This window comes from Trichechus manatus, unplaced genomic scaffold, assembly GCF_000243295.1.
Source record: "Trichechus manatus latirostris isolate Lorelei unplaced genomic scaffold, TriManLat1.0 scaffold00048, whole genome shotgun sequence".
In the NCBI taxonomy this organism is placed as follows: domain Eukaryota; kingdom Metazoa; phylum Chordata; class Mammalia; order Sirenia; family Trichechidae; genus Trichechus; species Trichechus manatus.
The window spans coordinates 2,349,603-2,369,623 of record NW_004443984.1 but is presented as its reverse complement, the minus strand read 5'-3'; the positions used below and the strand labels follow the sequence as shown (position 1 = coordinate 2,369,623).

Below are 20,021 nucleotides of genomic sequence, written 5' to 3'. Positions count from 1 at the left end.
ACCTTTTGGTTAGCAGCCAAGCGCTTTAACCACTGCAACACCAGGACTCCTTCTGGCAGACATATACCAGTCCTGAAATGTGCTGAGTAAGTGACTGCTGAGTGAATGCAGAGAAATACGTGAGTCAAGATGAAGAGCAGGAAGCTGGTGGGTAGGAATGGGGGGAGGAGCAAAAGATAAGCTTAATCTCATTTCTGTCCTATGAGGAAGTTGAGGTCCTGAAGGACAAAATGCTGCCCAGGTGTGCTAAGTATTTTACTCAGAAACGCACTTCTCTAAAGCAAAGGTTCCATAATTAAGGTATGAAATCCACCCTTAAAGCCTGTAAACATGTCTCCCAAGCAAGGAGGAAACAAGCTGTAAAAATCTGATTACTGGTTCTAAAAAGCAGGTAGTCCATGAAAAGTGAGAGGTGCAGACAGGATATCTAGGTGAACAGTCCAAGAGAAATTCTGGGACTGGGGCTCAGTGGTGGAAATAAAGACTCTGGAGTTATTATTACATGAAGTTAAATACATGAGAGTAGATGACTTCCCAATACAAAAGCATTTAAAAAGAGAAACAAGGTAAGAGGACAACCTAGAGACTAACAAAGAAGGAGGTATCAGGAAGACAGGAGAAGGAGAACTTCTCTTAGCTGTGTCATCAAAGCTAAGAGAAGAGTTTCCAGAAGGAAGGCATGCTCAATCCTTGTCTTCTTCTTTGATTCACATATCTAACCCATCGACAAGTCTTATTAGCTATACCTCCAAAATATGTCCTAAATACCCACTTCTCTTCATTTCTTTTGCTACCAATCTAATTCAAGCCTCCATCAATACCTGGACTTCTGCAATAGCCTTCTGTTACCCACCTCGATCAATTCCTCTCAGACAATCTATTCTCCTTGAAGTAACCGGACTAATCTTTTAAAAACTGAAATCAGATCATATACTCCCCTGTTTGAAATTCTTTAAGTAACTGGGTATTTGAAGACACTGGGGTATGAAAATGCTAATATAGTTATGTTTCAACAGGGAATATTTGTCTTTTAAAGATATATGCTGAAATATTTACAGATGAAATGAAATTTAGAATCTGCTTCAAAAATAATAAGGACAAATACTTCACAACTCATTCACTGAGGCCAGCACTATCCCGCTATCCAAACCAGGCAAAGAATAAATTGGGTTTCATCAAAATTAAAAACTTTTGTATATCAAAGGACATTATCAATACAGTAAAAAGACAGCCTACAGAATGGGAGAAAATATTTGGAAATCATATATCTGATAAGGGTTTGGAGCCCTACTAGCATAGTGGTTAAGAGCCTGGCTGCTAATCAAAAGGTCTGCAGTTCGACTCCACCAGCCGTTCCTTGGAAACCCTATGGAGCAGTTCTACTCTGCCCTATAGAGTCGCTATGAGTCGGAATCGACTTGATGGCAACGAGTTTGTTTTTTTTTGGTTGATAATGGTTTAATATCCCGAATATGAAAGAACTCCTACAACTAAACAACAAAAAGTCAACCCAATTAAAAAATGGGCAAAGGACTTGAATAGACATTTCTCCAAAGAAGATTTATAAATGGCCAAGTAAGCACAAGAAAAGATACTCAACATCATTTGTCATTAGAGAAATGCAAATCAAAACCACAATGAGATACCACTTCACACGCATTAGGATGGCAATTATTAAAAAAGAAAATAACAAGTGTTGGGAAGATGTAGAAAAACTGGAACCCTCATACATTGCTGGTGGGAATGTAAAATGGTGTAGACACTGTAAAAAACAGTTTGGCAGTTCCTCAAAAAGTTAAACATAGATTACCATAGTTGTTATTAGTTGTCGTCAAGTCAGTTCCATCTCATGGCAACCTTTATGTACAATATAACCAAACAAAATGTTGCCTGGTCCTATGCCATCTTTATGGTCATTGTTACGTTTGAGTCCTTCCAACCCAAGGGGCTTCTCTTCCAGCACTATATCAGACAATGTTCTGTTGTTATCCATAAAGTTTTCATTGACTGATTTTCAGAAGTAGATTGCCAGGCCTCTCTTCCTAGTTTGTCTTAGTCTGGAAGCTCTACTGAAACCTGTCCACCATGGGTGATGTAACTCTACTAGTACTTGAAATACCGGCAGTATGGCTTCTAGCATCATAGCAACATGCAAGCCACCACAGTACAACAAACTGACAAATGGGTAGAATTACCATATTACCCAGCAATTTCATACCCAAAAGAATTGAAAACAGAGACTCAAACAGATCACTGTACACCAATATTCATAGCAGAATTACTCACAAAAGCCAAAAGGTGGAAACAACCCAAGTACTTACCAACAGATGAATGGATAAACAAAATGTGGTATATACATACAAGGGAATGTTACTCAGCCATAAAAGGAATGAAGTACTGATACATGCTATAGCATGGATGAACCTTGAAAACATTATGATAAGTGAAAAAAGCCAAGACACAAAACAACACATATTGTTGTTTTCATTTATAGGAAATATCCAGAATAGGCAAATCCATAGACAGAAAGTAGATTAGTGGTTTGCCTAGGGCTGGGAGAAGGGGGAGATGGGGAGTGACTGCTAATGGTTATGGGGTTTCCTTCTCTGATGATGAAAATGTTCTGCAATTAGATACTGGTGATGGCTGTACAACCTTGTGAATATACTAAAAACCACTGAATCATACATTTCAAAAAGGTGAACTTTATGGGAAAAAAAAGGAGAAAGAAAAATGAAAGCATATGTCCATACTAAGACTTGTAAACAAATGTTCATAGCAGCTTTATTTGTAATAACCCAAAACTGGAAACAACCCAAATGTCCATTAATAGATGAATGAATAAACAAATTGTGGTACATTCATATAAAGAATTATTACTCAGCAATAAAAAGGAGCTCTGGTGGTGAGGTGGTTAAGAGCTACGGCTGCTAACCAAAAGGCTGCAGTTCAAATCCACCAGGCACTCCTTGGAAACCCTACAGGGCAATTCTACTCTGTCCTATAGGGTCACTATAAGTTGGAATCAACTCGATGGCAAAGGGTTTAATAAAAAGGAATGAACTACTGATACATGCAACAACACAGAGGAATCTCAAAATAATTATCCTGAGTGAAAGAAGCCAGACAAAAAAACAAAACAAAAACAAAAAAAGAGTATATACTGTATGATTATTACATACAGTGGAGATGCTCATTATCTTAACTGTGGTGGTGGGTTCACTGGTATATATTCATATAAAATTCTAGAAGATGAAAACTAATCTATCGTGATAGAAAGCAGATCAGTGGTTGCCTGGAGTGGGGGGGGCAGAAGGACAGGAAGGAGTGATTACAAGGGGCCAGGATGAAACATTAGGGGTGACGGAGATGTTCATTATCTTAACCGTGATGGTGGGTTCACTGGTGCATATATGTGAAAACAACAAACTTGACACTGTTGAAGTTAGGTGATAGACACATAAGAATTCATTATACCATTCTCTTTACTTTTATATACGCTTGAAATTTTCCATTAAAAAGTTTGTTTTTTTTTTAACACTAAATAGACAATAGATAAGTGGTAACTTTGGTGAACGGTAAGAGAGTACACAATACTGGGGAAGCCAGCACAACTTGTACAAGGCAAGGTCATGGAAGCTCCATAGACACATCCAAACTCCCTGAGGGACCAAATTATTGGGCTGAGGGCTGTGGGGACCATAGTCTTGGGGAACATCCAGCTCAACTGGCATAACATAGTTTATAGAGAAAATGTTCTACATTCTACTTTGGTGAGTAGTGTCTGGGGTCTTAAAAGCTTGCAAGCAGCCATCTAAGATACTCCACTCGTCTCACCTCGTCTGGAGCAAGCGAGAATGAAGAAAACTAAAGACACAAGGGGAAGATTAGTCCAAAGACTAATGGACCACAACTACCACAGCCTCCACCAGACTGAGTCCAGCACAACTAGATGGTGCCCAGCTAGAACCACCAACTGCTCTGACAGGGATCACAAAATGTAGAAGAAAATTCTAACTCACTAAAAAAGACCAGACTTACTGGCCTGACAGAGACTGGAGAAACCCTGAGAGTATGGCCCCCAGACACCCTTACAGCTCAGTACTGAAGTCACTCCTGAGGTTCACCCTTCAGCCAAAGATCAGACAGGCCCATAAAACAAAACAAAACTAAACTAAACGGGCACACCAGCCCAGGGGCAAGAATGAGAAGGCAGGAGGAGACAGGAAAGCTGGTAATGGGGAACCCAAAGCCGAGAAGGGGAGAGTGCTGACATGTTGTAGGGTTGGCAACCAATGTCACAAAACAATCTGTGTATTAATTGTTTAATGAGAAACTAGTCTGCTTTGTAAACCTTCATCTAAAGTACAATAAAAAAATAAAAATAAAGTTTGTTTTTTTTAAGCTCTTCAAGGCTTCCCATTTTACTTAAAAATAAAACTCCTAATCAGTCCTACAAAGCTGTGAAATATCCGGCTCTTACCTATCTTTCCTTCCAATCATATATCATGCCACCCTTGCTCACTAATCTACAGTTACATTGTGCTTCCATCAGTTCTTAGAATACACCAAGGATTTTCCTTATTCAGGGCCTTTTCCCTTACTGTTCCTTCACCTCTTCATTTGGCTGGTTCATTTTCATTCTTCAGCTTCAGTCTGTCACTTTCTCCCAGAAGCCTTTCCTGACCATCCTTTACATAAGTTCCTCCATTACTTTCTATTATGTTTGCTGTTGTTAGCTGCCGTCGGGTTGGCCCTCAACTCATGGCGACCCCATGTGTTAATGAGTAGAACTGCTCCATAGGGTTTTTTTGGTTGTAATCTTTATGGAAGCAAATCGCCAGGTCTTTCTTCCACACAGCCGCTGGGTGGGTTCGAGCTACCAATCTTTATGTTAGCAGCCAATCACAAACCACTTGCTCTACCCCGGCTCTTTATGTTATTCTCTTCCTAAGACATCACAATCTTCAACATTTTGTTTACCCAAGCCTCCCTAAACTGCATAAGGGCAGGGACCTTGCCTCTTATGGTCACTGACTTGTATCCTCAGCACTTGGCACATGTTGTTGTTATTAACTGCCGTCTAGTTGTTCCAACTCATGGCAACCCCATGTGTGCAGAGTAGAACTGCTCCATAAGGTTTTCAAGGCTGTAACCTTTCAGAAGCAGATTGTCAGGCCTGTCTCCGGAGGTGCCTCTAGGTGGGTTTGAACCGCCAACCTTTCGGCTAGCAGTCAAGTGCTTAACCATCTGTACCACCAAGTAGGCACTCAATAAATGTGCTGAATGTTAAACTAATTACCTGATACTGGGCATCACCCTATTGTAGAATATTTAATATAACAAAGACTACAGAGAACCTGTTTGCAAGGCTTCAGGTAACACATATACAAACCTGAAATAAGAGGATACATGTACGGAGAATGAGAATTAAATGAACAGAGTTTAACAAAAAACAAAAACAAAAAAACACTCTTCCAAAAGATACTGAAAACAGTAAATTATTTAAAAACAGAAAGAAGAGATTCTGATAAATAGTCCCTTCTCTAGATAAAGATGTATAAACAAAGGGGTTCCTTAGGGATCGATGTTAAACTAATCACAATTAACATTTTTAGACATTTTCCAGAAAAAAAGCTATCTAATGATATCTTCCCAGTTAGCAGATGACTCTATGGCAATAGAAGTACGATAGTGCAAGGCTGTGTGTGTCCAGAAATGTGGAAAATAGCTTCCATGTCGACAAAAATAAGGTAATGCAGTAATGGAAAAATAGTCCAAACTATAATTATCAGATGATGAGCTCTAAGCTACCTGTTAACAAGACAGGAAAGGGGTTTCAGAGTCCCTGGACTGTATCCCGAATACAGCAACAAAAAGGCAACAAAATGCTGGCTGTTATTATGAAAGCCCTGGAAACACAGAACACATTATCCTACCATTGAACAAACCAAAGTGTATCTGCACCTAGAATAGAATGTGCAGTTGTGGTCATCATAGCACAAGAAAGGTAAAACAGAGAAGGCCCAGAAAGGTACTCAAAAAGACCAAAGGACAGAGGGGCTTCTGTATGAGTAGAGGTTTAAAAAAAAATAGAGAAATATAGATATATAAAGAGCACTTTAATATGAAACAAATAAGATGTGAAATGGTACATAGAGAATTCTGCATCAAATCTTAAATGTTACAAAGTAGTTGGAAGTCTAAAGAATAAAGTATATATATATTTTTCTTTTTAAAGTCCACGTTTAAGAGTTAGAAAGACATAGGCTTTGAATTCTAGTCCCCGTAATTTAGCTGTGTGACCTTGGGCAAGTTACTTAACTTCTCTGAGACTCGCTTTTCTCATCTGTAAATAACAAACTGGAAGATTTGCTGTGAGGATGGAGATACGCACATTGCCTGGCACACAGTATATACTTACTATACAGAAGCTACTGCTTTTATTAGGACCAATAAAAAGTACTAGTCTACTGCCTGATGCAGTATTTAAAGGAAGAAAAACTCATTACTCAGGTGGGAAGTACAAAATGTAATAAAAAAATCCAAAAATAGTCCAGATAAGTTCAGAGATGGCATTTCCATAAGAAATTCCTAAGAGAAATTAGGAATTTTGGGAAACATAGCCCTAAATTTTGAAGTTGACATTTTCATGACTTCACACCCACAAGCAGCCCTTCGGAAAGCAGTAAAAAAGTAGAACTCTGGGCCAGATAGAGGATGTGGCCAATCTCCTCTGACATTTCTTAAGTTATGATAACAATGATTATTAAGATTGATTGAGTACTTCACTAAGTAATGATGTCATTTAATCCTTCCAATACTCCTCTGAGATAGGCTCTATTACTTTACAGTAAAATGAGATCAGTTTCTGTTTTACAGATAAGAAAACTGAGGCTACAAGAGGTTATGTCACTTACCCAGGGCTACAGAGCTAGGAACTGGAGCAGCCTAGATGTGAACCCAGGTGGAGGGACTTAAGAATCTATACTCTTAACCACTGTGGTATACTGCCTCCTACTCTGCTATATGAGAGAGAACTTAGGTATTGGGTATGCAAGAATGAGGTGGGAGATGAAGGAGTATGGTACACAATAAACATTCAAAAATGCTGCCTGATGAGGCCAACCCAGTCGAGGTCACTGCCAGCTACATAGTCAGATTTACGGTAGCCACAAGCACGAACACTGACATAATACGAACTGATTAGAGGGTGTGACAAATACAACATAGAAGGAAAGCCTAAAAATCTCTAAGCTATGATCGTAGTACTATGGTAAACAAAATGTAGAGAAAGAGGAAAATACATCAAAATGCTACCTGGTGGGATTATAGGTGATTCTTATTCTCTACTTCATATCTTCTTAATTGGTTGATTTTTTTTTTTTTTTAACAAGGAGCATTCATTTTCATAACTAAAAAAACATAAAAATAAATCTGAGGAAACTTTCACTCCTTATTTTTGATTGTATAATTTGTTGATATATTACTTTTGTAATTTCAAAGAGATTTTTAAAATAAATAGACCTAGGATATTAGAAAAGGTAAGTAAATTACATGTAAATACCAAAGCAACAACATGGATGTGATGCAAGAATAAGCAAACTAGGAGCCGCAGTTCGTTGGAAAGAACTCTAGATATGCATCAAAAGACTTGGCTTCATACTGATACGCACATCGACGTGGATGAATCTCAAAAACTTTATGTTGAATACAAAAAGTAAGACACAAGAGTGCATACTGTATGATTTGATAACTGGCAAAATTAATATTTGGGGGTAGATTTCAAAACAGTGGTTGTCTACAAAGGGTGGGGATTGAATGGAAGGAGGCACTACACGAGGGACTCTGGAGGGTTATGGAAATGTTCTAACTCTTGATTGGTGTGAAGGTTACACAAGTGTTTATATTTGTCAAAACTCATCTAATTATACACTTAAGATCTATGCATTTTTCACTGCATGTAAATTTTAGCTTTAAAAGAGCTTATAAAAAAAGATACAGGTTTCAAATCTCAAATCTTCCATTTATTAGCTGAGTGACTTTGAGGAAGTTATGTCATCCTCTCTCAACATGTTTACTTCAGTGGTAGAAATTCTCACCTTCCATGTGGGAGACTGGGGTTCTATTCTAGACCAATGTACCTCAAGCCCAGTTTGAGGCTGTTGATGGAGGCTTGCCATGTTGCTGTGATGCTGAACAGGTTTCAGCCGAGCTTCCAATCTAAGACAGACTAAGAAGGGCCTGGCAATATACTTCTGAAAATCAGCCAATAAAAACCCTATAGATCCCAACGGTCCAATCCCAAATGGGATCATCACAAGACAGGGGCCAATTCGATGCCAACTAACAATAACAAGAAACCATAATATAATTTATCTCAAGTGCTGGGGACTGAATGTAATAATATATATAGATCAAAGTGGGAGCACTGTGCTTTGTAAATAATCGTCCAACAAATGCTGAAGGAAAAAAGTAAAAAGGGGAGCAAGGCTGGTTTCCACAGATGCCTTTGGTATCAGGAATACTATTCTTTAAAGACTATCAATATTCTACAGAGGCCCATAAACAAAATGTGGTACATACATACAATGGTTCAGCTAGTAGCAGAAATGGAAGTCTTGATACATGCTACAGTATGGATGAAGCTTGAAGACATTATGCTGACTGAAAAAAGCCAATCACAAAAGGGCAAATACTGTATGACCTCACTTATATAAAAAAACAAGAAAAGGCAAATGTACAGAGACCAATGATTATTAATGGTTACCAGGGGTGCCAGAGAGAGGGGAAAAACGGAGGTTAATGGTGAGGGAAAAATCTCATTGATTAAGGGTAGGGTTGCACAGCTGATTATTGTAACTGCTGTCAATAAGCTGTACACCTGAAAAGGTTGAATTGGCAAAAGTTGTGTGATAGATATATTTAGAACAATGACAAAAAAAAAGAGTAGCTGCTGAAGGTGCTTATATACAACCTCAAGGAATTTGGTTCCTTGGTTTGGAGGTTTAGGGTCATGGTTTCATGGGACATCCCAGTTAATTGGCTGATAACGTGTTTAGTGCTTCAGTTCTACCTCCTAGTTTGTTGCCTAATGCCTGGGGTCTTAACAGCTTGCAAGCAGCCATCCAAGACACAACAATAGGTCTCTATTCACCTGGAGCAACAGAGGAAGAAAGAGAGTTAGGAATAGGAGGAGGAAATGGAATGTGTATCTAATTACCTCCATGAACAACTGCCTCCTTTGCCATGAGACCAGAACTGGATGGTGCCCAGCTACTATTACTGAATATTTTGATCAAAGATTCCATAGAAAAATGCTGATCAAAACGGGGGAGAAATGCAGAACAGATTTTCAAATTCTCACTGGACACCAGACTTTCTGGCTACGCAGGGTGGATGGACCCCTGAAACTACTGCCTTGAGATAATCTTTAAACCTTAAACCAAAAATATCACCTTAAGTCAGCTCAAAACCCAACAATAGTTTAGCTAGTAAAAAAGGTCTGCCTTGAGCATTATACTCTTAAGAACTATCTATATGGGATCAAACTGACAACAGCATTTGAAAGATTAGATAGGAATCTTAGGGGCCAGTGAGTTTGTTAATGAGGGAGGAACAACTCAGAAAAGGAGGGTGAGAATGGTTGTGGTTGCACAACTTGAAGAATGCAATCAATGTCACTAAATTGTACATGTAGAAACTGTTGAACTGGTGTATGTTTTGTTGTGTATATTCTCAACAACAAAATAAATGAAATTCAGAAAGAAAAAAATATTCTACAGAGGGAAATTTATTTACAGTTCCCTATCACGAATGGGAAGGAACATCAATGGGCATGATTCAATAATTTCAAGACCTCCTTCTACACAGTTAAGCATAATTTCTCAAGACCTGCTTTGACAGAAAGCTTTTAGACTGAGTACTTGCTGGAACCATCAGGAGGGAAAAAAGTTTCAATTCTAATCACTTGAAAGAAGAAGAATTGCTCTTGCTACTTTACTATGTCCATTACAAGGTTTAAATTTCATCATGAGCCAGTAACATACACGTGTTAAAGGTATTCATGTGTGTATATATACACACACATATTCACTCAAACTGGAACTAAGTTGAATATTTCAACCCCCGCTCCTTCCCAAAATGGCTACTATATTCTAAAAATAAGAAACTTAATTTTGTTCAAGTGGAATTAATCTTACAACTAAAAGAGTATGTCTCAGTTGTTTCTATATTTTACCAGAAAAGGAAAATAAGAGTTTGAAAGGTAATAGCACCAGCACAGCTTAACAGCCTCTCTCATCAGTCTCCGACTGTTTATTAGTCTGTAGAAATCATGATGAAAGCAATTTTTTTCTGAGATGCTTCTATATCTGAACATTATTTCCCCTGCAAGCATTCAACAATTCTTGTTTCTATTCTTCTCTTTTCTAATTCAATTCTGTTTGATTTCTAAGTTAAGAAGTGTGTTTCATTTGCATAAATGGTAACTATTCTGAGATACCATTCATAACTATACATTTGAATTCTCTAGAGTACCATTCATAATTTCAAATGGAACACGAAAAGAAAAAAAAATTCATTCAACTTTAATAGTGACTAAGACATGAATGACTGTAACTACAATGTTATATTGTGGAGGACTGGCCAAAGGAGAGTAAAAAACCCATTGCCGTTGAGTCAATTCCGACTCATAGTGACCCTACAGGAGAGACTAGAGCAGCCCCATAGGGTTTTTCCAAGGAGTGGCTCGTGGATTCGTTTGGTTAGCAGCCAAACGCTTAATCACCACGCCACCAGGGCCCCAAAGGAGAATAGAAGTCCCCAAATGTTACTACTAACTTGTCATTACTTTATTAATGCCCAAAGGGACCCAAGGACCACTACCATGAAAAATCACAAAAAAAATACTGAGCTTATAAAGCAAGTCCATTAGCTAAACATGTTTTTTGGAGTATAAACTATCTATGCAGGAACATCAAAAGGGATATCACAGCTATGAAGCTTAAAAACTAGCAAGGAAGAATGCTGACAAGTTCTCTATAAAAGTAATGCTAGCCATTTTTTAGGTATTAAACTTCAGCTATGAGCTTTTTCCAGAAAAAGTCTTTTATGCAAGGTAGTGATATTCTAGAAGTTCTTTACTCCGTCTCATCGTAATCAGTGGTGGAAACTGAATTTACATAGATCTCCTTAAATAATCCAGCTGTCTGTATTACTCTAATATATCTAAACCAAATAAAATAAAATTTGAACAGAATAAAAATAAAGGGGCTATTTGAAAGTTGTTACCTCCTGATTTCCCTTTTTCCTTTCTTAGACAGGAGACTGTACAACCAGGAAGAAGAACAAAAAGGAGAGAGTCCATCTGAGGATATCTATACTCACTTGCCTCTATTACCCCACCACCCTACCCTTGATACCCTGGTTCCCAAGAGGGGGTCATTTTGCCCCCTAGGGGACATTGGACAAAAGTCTGGAAACATTTTTTATTGTCACAACAAAAGAGGCAGGGGATACTACTGGTATCTAGTGGGTAGAGACCAGGAATGCTGCTAAACAACCTGCAATGCACAGAACACTCCCAACAACAGAGAATTATCTGAACCAAAGCATCAATAGTGCCAAGGTTGAAAAACCCTACCTGAAGGTCCAAGAAAGACCTATCTATCTCTCAGAAGACACTAAATAAATGTTTGCTGGTCTGAACTGAAAAGACCATAAGTTGGAAGAAAGAAAAGCTCAAAAGAATGAAACAAAAGAATACAGAAGTCCTAATTTAAGCAGTATTAGCAGTTGTGTGTGCCGGGCACTGGTCATAAAAAAATGAACAATACAGGCCTGCCCTTAAGGAGCTCACAATTAGGTAGGACAAAGGGTTTTGTAGATTTGTCTGTAAATGTTTTAACAAAGGAGAAAACACACAAGAGTCACTCAACTTTTCTCAGGGAAGGCTTCACAGAATAGATGACATCTTAGCCCAATTCTGAAGGATGAGTAGGTAGGAAGCATCTTATTTCACAGTCTATACTCCTCTCCCCAAAGAGCCAGTCATTTCTTCAGTCAACAAAAAGCTACAGAGTGTCAATTATGTTCCACACACTGTGCTGGAAGGTCCCTGGGTTGCACAAAATTAAGCACTTGACTACTACTAGCCGAAAGGTCGGCAGTTTGAACCTACCCAGAGTTGCCTCAGAAGACAGACCTGGTGATCTGCTTCTCAAAGGTCACAGCGTTGAAAATTCTACAGTTCTACTCTGAACACATGGGGTCGCCATGAGTCAGAAACGACTCCACGGCAACCAACAACAACATGTGTTGGAGCCCTTGTGAAATTATGACTTCTATTTTTTCTGTTGGCATCACTATTGCCCACTAGCCTACCCAAATCCCCAAGAATCCTTGCATTTCTACCTACTGCCAATTTAGCAACTACCATCCTCATCAACCTTAATCAGTAAGGCCACAGGCTGCATCCAAACTCCAGCCTAAGTCATAAAGTGAGGGTCCTGATGCTGGCTGTTCTAGCCAGCAATGAAATGACTATGGGTCCAGATCTGCCAACTGCTAAATGTGTGTTACTATCTTAGAAAGCTGTTTTCTATTGGTCCTATCCCACTCAGAACAAAGGAGAATGAAGAAAACCAAAGCCACAAGCTAAATACTAGCCCAAAGGACTAAAGGACCAAATGAACCAGAGACTCCATCAGCCTGAGGCCAGAAGAACTAGATGGTGCCTGGCTATCATCGCCCTGACAGGGAACACAACAGAGAGTCCTGGACAGAGCAGGAGAAAAATGTAGAACAGAATTCAAATTCATGGCAAAAGACTAGATTTAATGGTCTGAGACCGGAGGAACCCCGGAAACTATGGCCCCCCGATGCTCTGTTAACCCAGAACTGAAACCATTCCTGAAGCCCACTCTTCAGGCAAAGATTAGATAGGCCTATAAAACAAAAAAAAATACAGGCAAGGAACTTGCTTCTTAGTTCAACCAAATATACGAGTCCAAATGGGCAGCTCCTGTCCAAAAGCAGGATGAGAAGGCAGGAAGGGACAGGAACTGGACTAATGGACAAAGGGAGCCTGGAGTGGAAAGAGGGAGCATGCTATCACATTGTGGGGATTGAACCAATGTCACAAAAAAAAAAAAAAAAAGAAAGAAAGCTATTTTACTTTATGAAAAATCTAGGTCCTCTCCCACCCAATTCAACCCATGCAAGAACCAATAATAAATTAATCAACAAATATTTACTGAGCATCTACAATACACTTGTGCCAACAGTTCTTAACACTGGTTATATACTGACATCATAGCTCCTGGGTCAGATGTGCGTATTATTTAAAAGATCCATAAGTAATTCTGATGCAAGACAAGTTTGATGCCCAGGCCTTTAAACATTTCAGAATACAAAAGAAGTATAAGATAGCTTCTGTCCTCAAGAGCTTACCCACAGTCACGACGGGTAACTTGGAATAAGATTCTGGTCCACTAATTTATAATCTTTTTGAAACATTATCAGTGTTTATGAAGTAGAAGAGAAGAAATTGGAGTAGTCTGGATAAGAAGTGTCCCTCTTCCCTAGTCCAATCATACACTGACCTCACTGGTAACTCCTGAAACACTGTTCCACACCCCTTCTATCTCCCCTTCTATCATTCTCTGGAATGATGGAGCCACTCCAAATGGGAAGAGGAATTGAGGGTCTCAAACCACGTGGCTACATGGTATCCCTCAAATTTATGCTGTCACGGGACTTCCTCTAAAGAGAGGAAATAATTCTTCATCCTTCAAAAATACTAGTCTACCAGGCCCTAATATGCAGCAAAATAACATACAAACCATAATTAATAATACATAAATGTCAGAAGATAAGCTTGATAATTGGGATTTCCTAAAAATTAAACACTTACGCTCATCAAAACACTTCACCAAAAGAATAAATAGAGAACCTACAGACTGGGAAAAAAATTTTGGCTAGGACATAGGTCTAATCTCTAAAATCTATAGGAAAATTCAACACCTCTACAATAAAAAGACAAATAATCCAATTAACAAATGGGCAAAGAATATGAACTGACACTTCACCAAAGGCACTCAGGCGGCTAACAGACACATGAGGAAGTGCTTGTGATCACTAGCCGTTAGAGAAATGCAAATCAAAACTACAATGAGATACCATCTCACCCCAACGAGGCTAGCATTAATCCAAAAAACACAAAATAATAAATGCTGGACAGGTTGTGGAGAGACTAGAACACTTATACACTGCTGGTGGGAATGCAGAATGGTAGAACCACTTTGGAAATTGATTTGGCGCTTCCTTAAAAAGCAAGAAATAGAAGTACCATATGATCCAGAAATCCCACTCCTTGGAACATATCCTAGAGAAATAAGAGCCGTCACACGAATAGATATATGCACACCCATGTTCACTGCAGCACTGTTCACAACAGCAAAAAGATGGAAACAACCTAGGTGTCCATCAATGGACAAATGAATAAACAAATTATGGTATATTCACACAATGGACTACTACCCAACGGTACAACCATTTTGGAAAACGATATAGCGCTTCCTTAAAAAGCTACAAATAGAAATACCATACAATCCAGCAATTCCACTCCTAGGACTATATCCTAGAGAAGTAAGAGCCATCACACAAATAGACATATGTATACCCATGTTCACTGCAGCATTATTCACAGTAGCAAAATGATGGAAACAACTTGAATGCCTATCAACAGACGAATGGATAAACAAACTATGGTACATACACACAATGGAATACTAGGCAATGATAAAGAACAATGACGAATCTGAGAAACATCTGACAACACGGATGAATGTAGAGGGCATTATGTTGAATGAAATAAGTCAATCACAAAAGGACAAATACTGTATGAGACCATTATTAGAAAAACACATGAAAATGTTTCCACGCAGAAAGAAACAATCTTTGATGGTTACCAGGGAGGGGAGAGATGGAAGGAAAAACACTAAATAGACAATAGAGGAAGTGGTAACTTTGGTGAAGGGTAAAACAGTACACAATACTGGAGAAGTCAACACAACTTGACCAAGGCAAAGTCATAGAAGCTTCACAGACATATCCAAACGTCCTGAAAGACCAAGCTACTGGGCTGAGGGCTGGGGACCATGGTCTCGGGGAACATCTAGCTCAACTGGTATAACATAGTCTATAAAGAAAATGTTCTACAATTCAGACTGTGGCGAGTAGAGCAACTGGGGTCTACTGGTCCTATCCAGGCTGGAGGAAAGGAGAATGAAGAAGATCAAAGACACAAGGGAAAGATGAGTCCAAAGGACTAACAGACCACAACTACTACAACCTCCACCAGACTGAGCCTAGAATAACTAGATGGTGCCCAGTTACCACCAACAACTGCTCTGGCAGGGATCACAGTAGACGGTCCCGAACAGAGGTGGAGAAAAATAGAGAACAAAATTTAAATTCACCAAAAAAAAAAAAAAAAAAGACCAGGCTTGCTGGTTTGACAGAGACTGGAGAAACCCCAAGAGTATAGGTCCTGGACACCCTTTTAACTCAGTACTGAAGGCACTCCTGAGGTTCACCCTTCAGCCAAACATCAGACAGGTCTATACAGCCAACAATAACACACGTGAGGGTCGTGCTTTATAGTTCAATCATGTATACGACACAAGCCCAAAAGCAAAGATGAGAAGGCAGGAAGGGAAGAGAAGGCAAGAAGGGAGAGGAAAACTGGAGGAATGGAAAGAGGGAACCTGGGGTGGAGAAGGGGAGAGTGTTGACACATGGCGGGGTTGGCAACCAATGTCACAAAACCATTTGTGTATTAACTGGGTTGGCAACCAATGTCACAAAACAGTTTGTGTATTAACTGTTTAATGAGAAGCCAATTTGCTCTGTAAACACTGACCTAAATCACAATCAAAAAAAAAAAAAAAAAAACCAGTCTACCTCACTCTATAGTAGAGGAGTCCAAGAAAAGAAAAGAATGGCCTGAGTTTTTGTAAAACTGTTCCTAGAGGCCCGATGCCATTTAAAGAAACCACAAAAATTCGTATGGCCAATAAACTCAGGTTTCTCATATAGCATGCACTTAAAAACACCCTAAATTAAATATATTTTAGTAAACTCCTTACCAAGCTGAGCAAATTGTAGAGGCTTCATAAGTTAAAAATAAACAAGATTTTTACTGAAATCCACCTACTAAAGATGACCCTGAAAATCCACTTTAAAATTCTGCAAACATGAATCTACAGATTCTCACCTAATTAGTCTTTCTGTGAATTACATGGAAGACACAAAAATGATGGGCAAAAGACCCTATAAATTACATTTTAAAAAAGGATACGTGTGTCATTCTAACATCTAAAACTGGGACCAGTGAGGGTATTAAATGGTAAATTTTGGTAGTTAAGGGAAAATGCTTATCTGGCACATTTTGATTAGAGCAAGATTGTTAATGACACAAACAAACAAAATGTCTTCTACGTAATACCATTTTTAAAACCCATGACTTTGAAATTAGCTTGGTTATACAATATTTTTCCCTGTAATTATTCTTGTGATCATATAAGTTTTTCCCATAGAGGTCCACAATCCCTTAACTTCAATTCCAAAATCCAAAAGGCTGTGAAAAACAAGTTTTTTATTTTTCATTTGTTGACAAAAACTGACATGAAATGACATGAGGTTTTTATAGCATTTATTTATCCCAGTCTGTGTGAACATTCAGACATTTTACTACAGAAACAGTAATGTGTTTGATTATGAGGTGCTGCCCCAGACCTCTCTGGGAGTGTTCCATAACATGCACTATATGTACTATATTTCTTTTCCAAAATCCAAAAATTCTAAATTCAGAATCACATCTGGCCCCAAGAATTATTTTTTCCCCAAGGATTTTGAATAAGCCACTGTGGACCGGTATACTAATTAAGACTATGTCTTCTTATACAGAAAATATAATACTAAAAATGTAGCTCTTCAATGTCTTAACTATCACACACACACACAATCCTAGAAAATAAAGCATTAAAAGGACTTTTAACAAATGTCAAAAACCCAAACAGACCAATTATGTTGTATTTCAAGTGACAGTGACATTTGCATCATCCAGTATTTAGATCGATTCCTCTTAGGTTGAAATCCACTTAAATCACAGTTAAAATATAGGCAAAGACTGAACTGGTAATTATACTGGGAAAAAGAATCAACCACTGATAAATAGCTTACTTAGTAAAATGTTCTGGTTTTTAAAATATTATCTCAGAGGATTTAAGATTTAAAGTTAGTTCATTCTAGAGCACAATTTCTGAAAGCTGAATATACTACAACTGACTTTTTCTGAGAAAGGAGAGCCTCTGACAAGGACAGCTCTTAAGGATATTTGAACGGGAAGAAGAGTTTCACAGTTCCTTCCTTCCTTCCTCCTTTAGTTGCTGCTTTTCTGGTTTTAGAATTTCAAACAAAGAAATACATATTAGTTTCACTGCTAAGAAACGCCCTCTTTCTCAGCAACTTCCTCTTCCAATTTTCTTCCCTACCATGAACACAAAAGAACAATACCAAGGTCAGTTCTACCATTTTGATTAACCAAAAGCTCCAAGGTTGGAAAAATTAAGGATTGTAATTTATAGTACCCAACTACCTCCTACCTCAGGTCCACAATCTTTGCTCATCTAGAAGTCAGATAACAAAGAGCACAAAGAAAGAAATATTATACTCAATCAGAGGGCAAGCTGTTGAAACCTTTGCCCCTAGAATGCAAAGAAATCTAAACTAACAAATAGGAAATTTCTCCCATCCCAAGAGAACGTGGCCTTCTTAGGGAGGAGAGCAAGTTACTGTGCTGGCACCACCTTGAACCAAGGGTCAAGTCAATAGCTGGTGAACTTTCTTCTACAGGCCACCTGGCCAGGATTCAAGTTGAGCCCTCTAAAGTTCTGACACACTTCAAAGGGACTTTTACAACTTAGAAATGGTCCTTTCCAACTGAGAGATAGAACAAAGGGGTCTGACTTGAATTAACCATCCAGGGATCACCGCCCAGCCTGTCTCCATGGAAGAAATCAAATCAAGTATCTGGGGCCAGCACTCTCCCCCAACTGCTATCTTCTAAATAAGATATAATAAATAGGTGCCCTGGTGGCACAGTGGTTAAAGTACTCGGCTGCTACCAAAAGGTCGGCGGTTCGAACTCACCAGCCACTCTGAGGGAATAAGATGTGGAACTGGCAGTCGGCTTCTGTAAAGATTCACAGCCTTGGAAACACTTTGGACAGTTCTACTCTGTCCTATTGGGTTGCTATGAGAAGAAATCAACTTGATGGCAATGGTTTGGTTTTGCTTTGGTTTATCTTTTAAATGGACAGTGACTGCCTCTTGCCCAGTAATTATCAGAGGAAACACCTTAATGTTGGTAAGCACTGCACCTTACTGTGTAACCCTGGGCAAAAAAACTTCGTTTTCTCGTGTGTAACTTCTCAAGGTTTGCTGTAAAAATTAAGTTAAGTAGCACAAAGTAAACCACCAAAAACCAAACCTGTTGCCATCGAGTTGATTCCGACTCACAGCAACCCTACAGGACAGAGTAGAACTGCCCCATAGAGTTTCCAAGGAGCGCCTGGTGGATTCGAACTGCCAACCTTGGTTAAAAGCCGAGCTCTTAACCACTAGCCATCAGGGTTTCCAGCACAAAGTAGCAGCACCATAAATGTTCTTCTCCCTCCTCCTCCTAACCCTCCTGACTACAGGCCCTAAATTCCAGTCACAGCCCTAAGAGGCTACAAGGATTCCTTCCTCTTCTCTGATTCTATGGACAATTGTATAAAACTTCCCCATCTCCAAGGCTCTAGGATTCCCAGAGTACCAAGACAACTTGACCCCACCCCATCATGGTCTAGGAAATACCCAGCACCTTTAGCCAACTCTTCTTCTCCTTACTCTACAGACCATCCTGAAAACACACACACACACACACACACACACACACACACACACAGCCCTCCACAATTTAGCAGGCCAAGAACATAAAAAGCACCTCAATTCCTGCATTGTCCAGAAAATGGAAACTGGCTCAGCTCAGAAAGAACTTGCCCCAAATCTCAGACAACAGCTGAGATCCAATTCATGTATATCTGCCCACTAAGCCTTCCCTTTATAAATGGAAAAAGTGAGGCCCAGAGAAGGAAGTGACTTGCCCAAGGTCACAGAGCGAGCTGGTGGCACAGCCAGGTCAAGTTAGGGCACTTTCGCAGCCTCACAGAACTACGGGCCCCTCCAAGTCTCCGGGGGGGGGGGGATCTCCGAGTTACCTACTCCCTGAGGGGGTAAGAAACATGTGGCGTAGGACGCCACCTCGCGCTGAGGGCTCGCCGGGCCTCTGCCGGTCCGTGATAGGAGACGCTGCACCCACTCCCCGGGGACCCTGCGCGACCCGGGAGGGGCGGCCCGGCCGGGCCTGGCGCCTCACGGCGGGACGGCAGGGCCCGCCCGAGAGGACTTGTTGCTCACCTGGCCTTGCGCGGGCGCCCTCAGCGACAGAAGGGCCGGCCGGCCACCTTGTCCCCGCAAGAGGTCTGCTCCCGCGGGCCGCCTCGCGGCCTGCCACACAGCCGGATCCCCCTCAGCACACTACGCCCCCAGCCGCGCTCACCCGGCCCGCATCCGCCATTACGCGATTCCCCACCCTGGGACGCAGCCACACCCCGCCGACGGTCCTGATTGGCTCTCTGCCCCACCCGCCCGGGGCTTCTGTGTATTCCATTGGCCTGAGCGGAATGCCAGTTAAATGACTACGCAAAAGACGTATTCAAGGGTACTGTCCCGGGAGCTCCACCCGAACGACTTCCGCAAACAGAGTAAACAGCAGGGGGCAAACCAAGTGAAGTGGGGGTGGAAATTAAGGTAAATCAACTCCTAAATTTAAGGTAGGAAAATTCCACCTAAGAAGGTGTAAAAACCATACAAATGTATTAAAAGACAAATTCTTTTTTGTTAAAGTTCAA

General features: G+C 40.0%; 1 protein-coding gene across 1 annotated transcript in view; it reads right to left on the bottom strand.

Annotated features, from left to right (window-relative positions):
• The window catches only part of WASF2 (WASP family member 2), a 71,486-nt gene extending 51,760 nt beyond the window's left edge, over nt 1–19,726 (bottom strand). The window contains exon 1 of the mRNA XM_004377058.3: nt 19,528–19,726. The gene's annotated coding sequence lies outside the window, so the exon portion shown is untranslated. The remainder of the gene's footprint in view (nt 1–19,527) is intronic.
• Nucleotides 19,727–20,021: the final 295 nt, after the last annotated feature.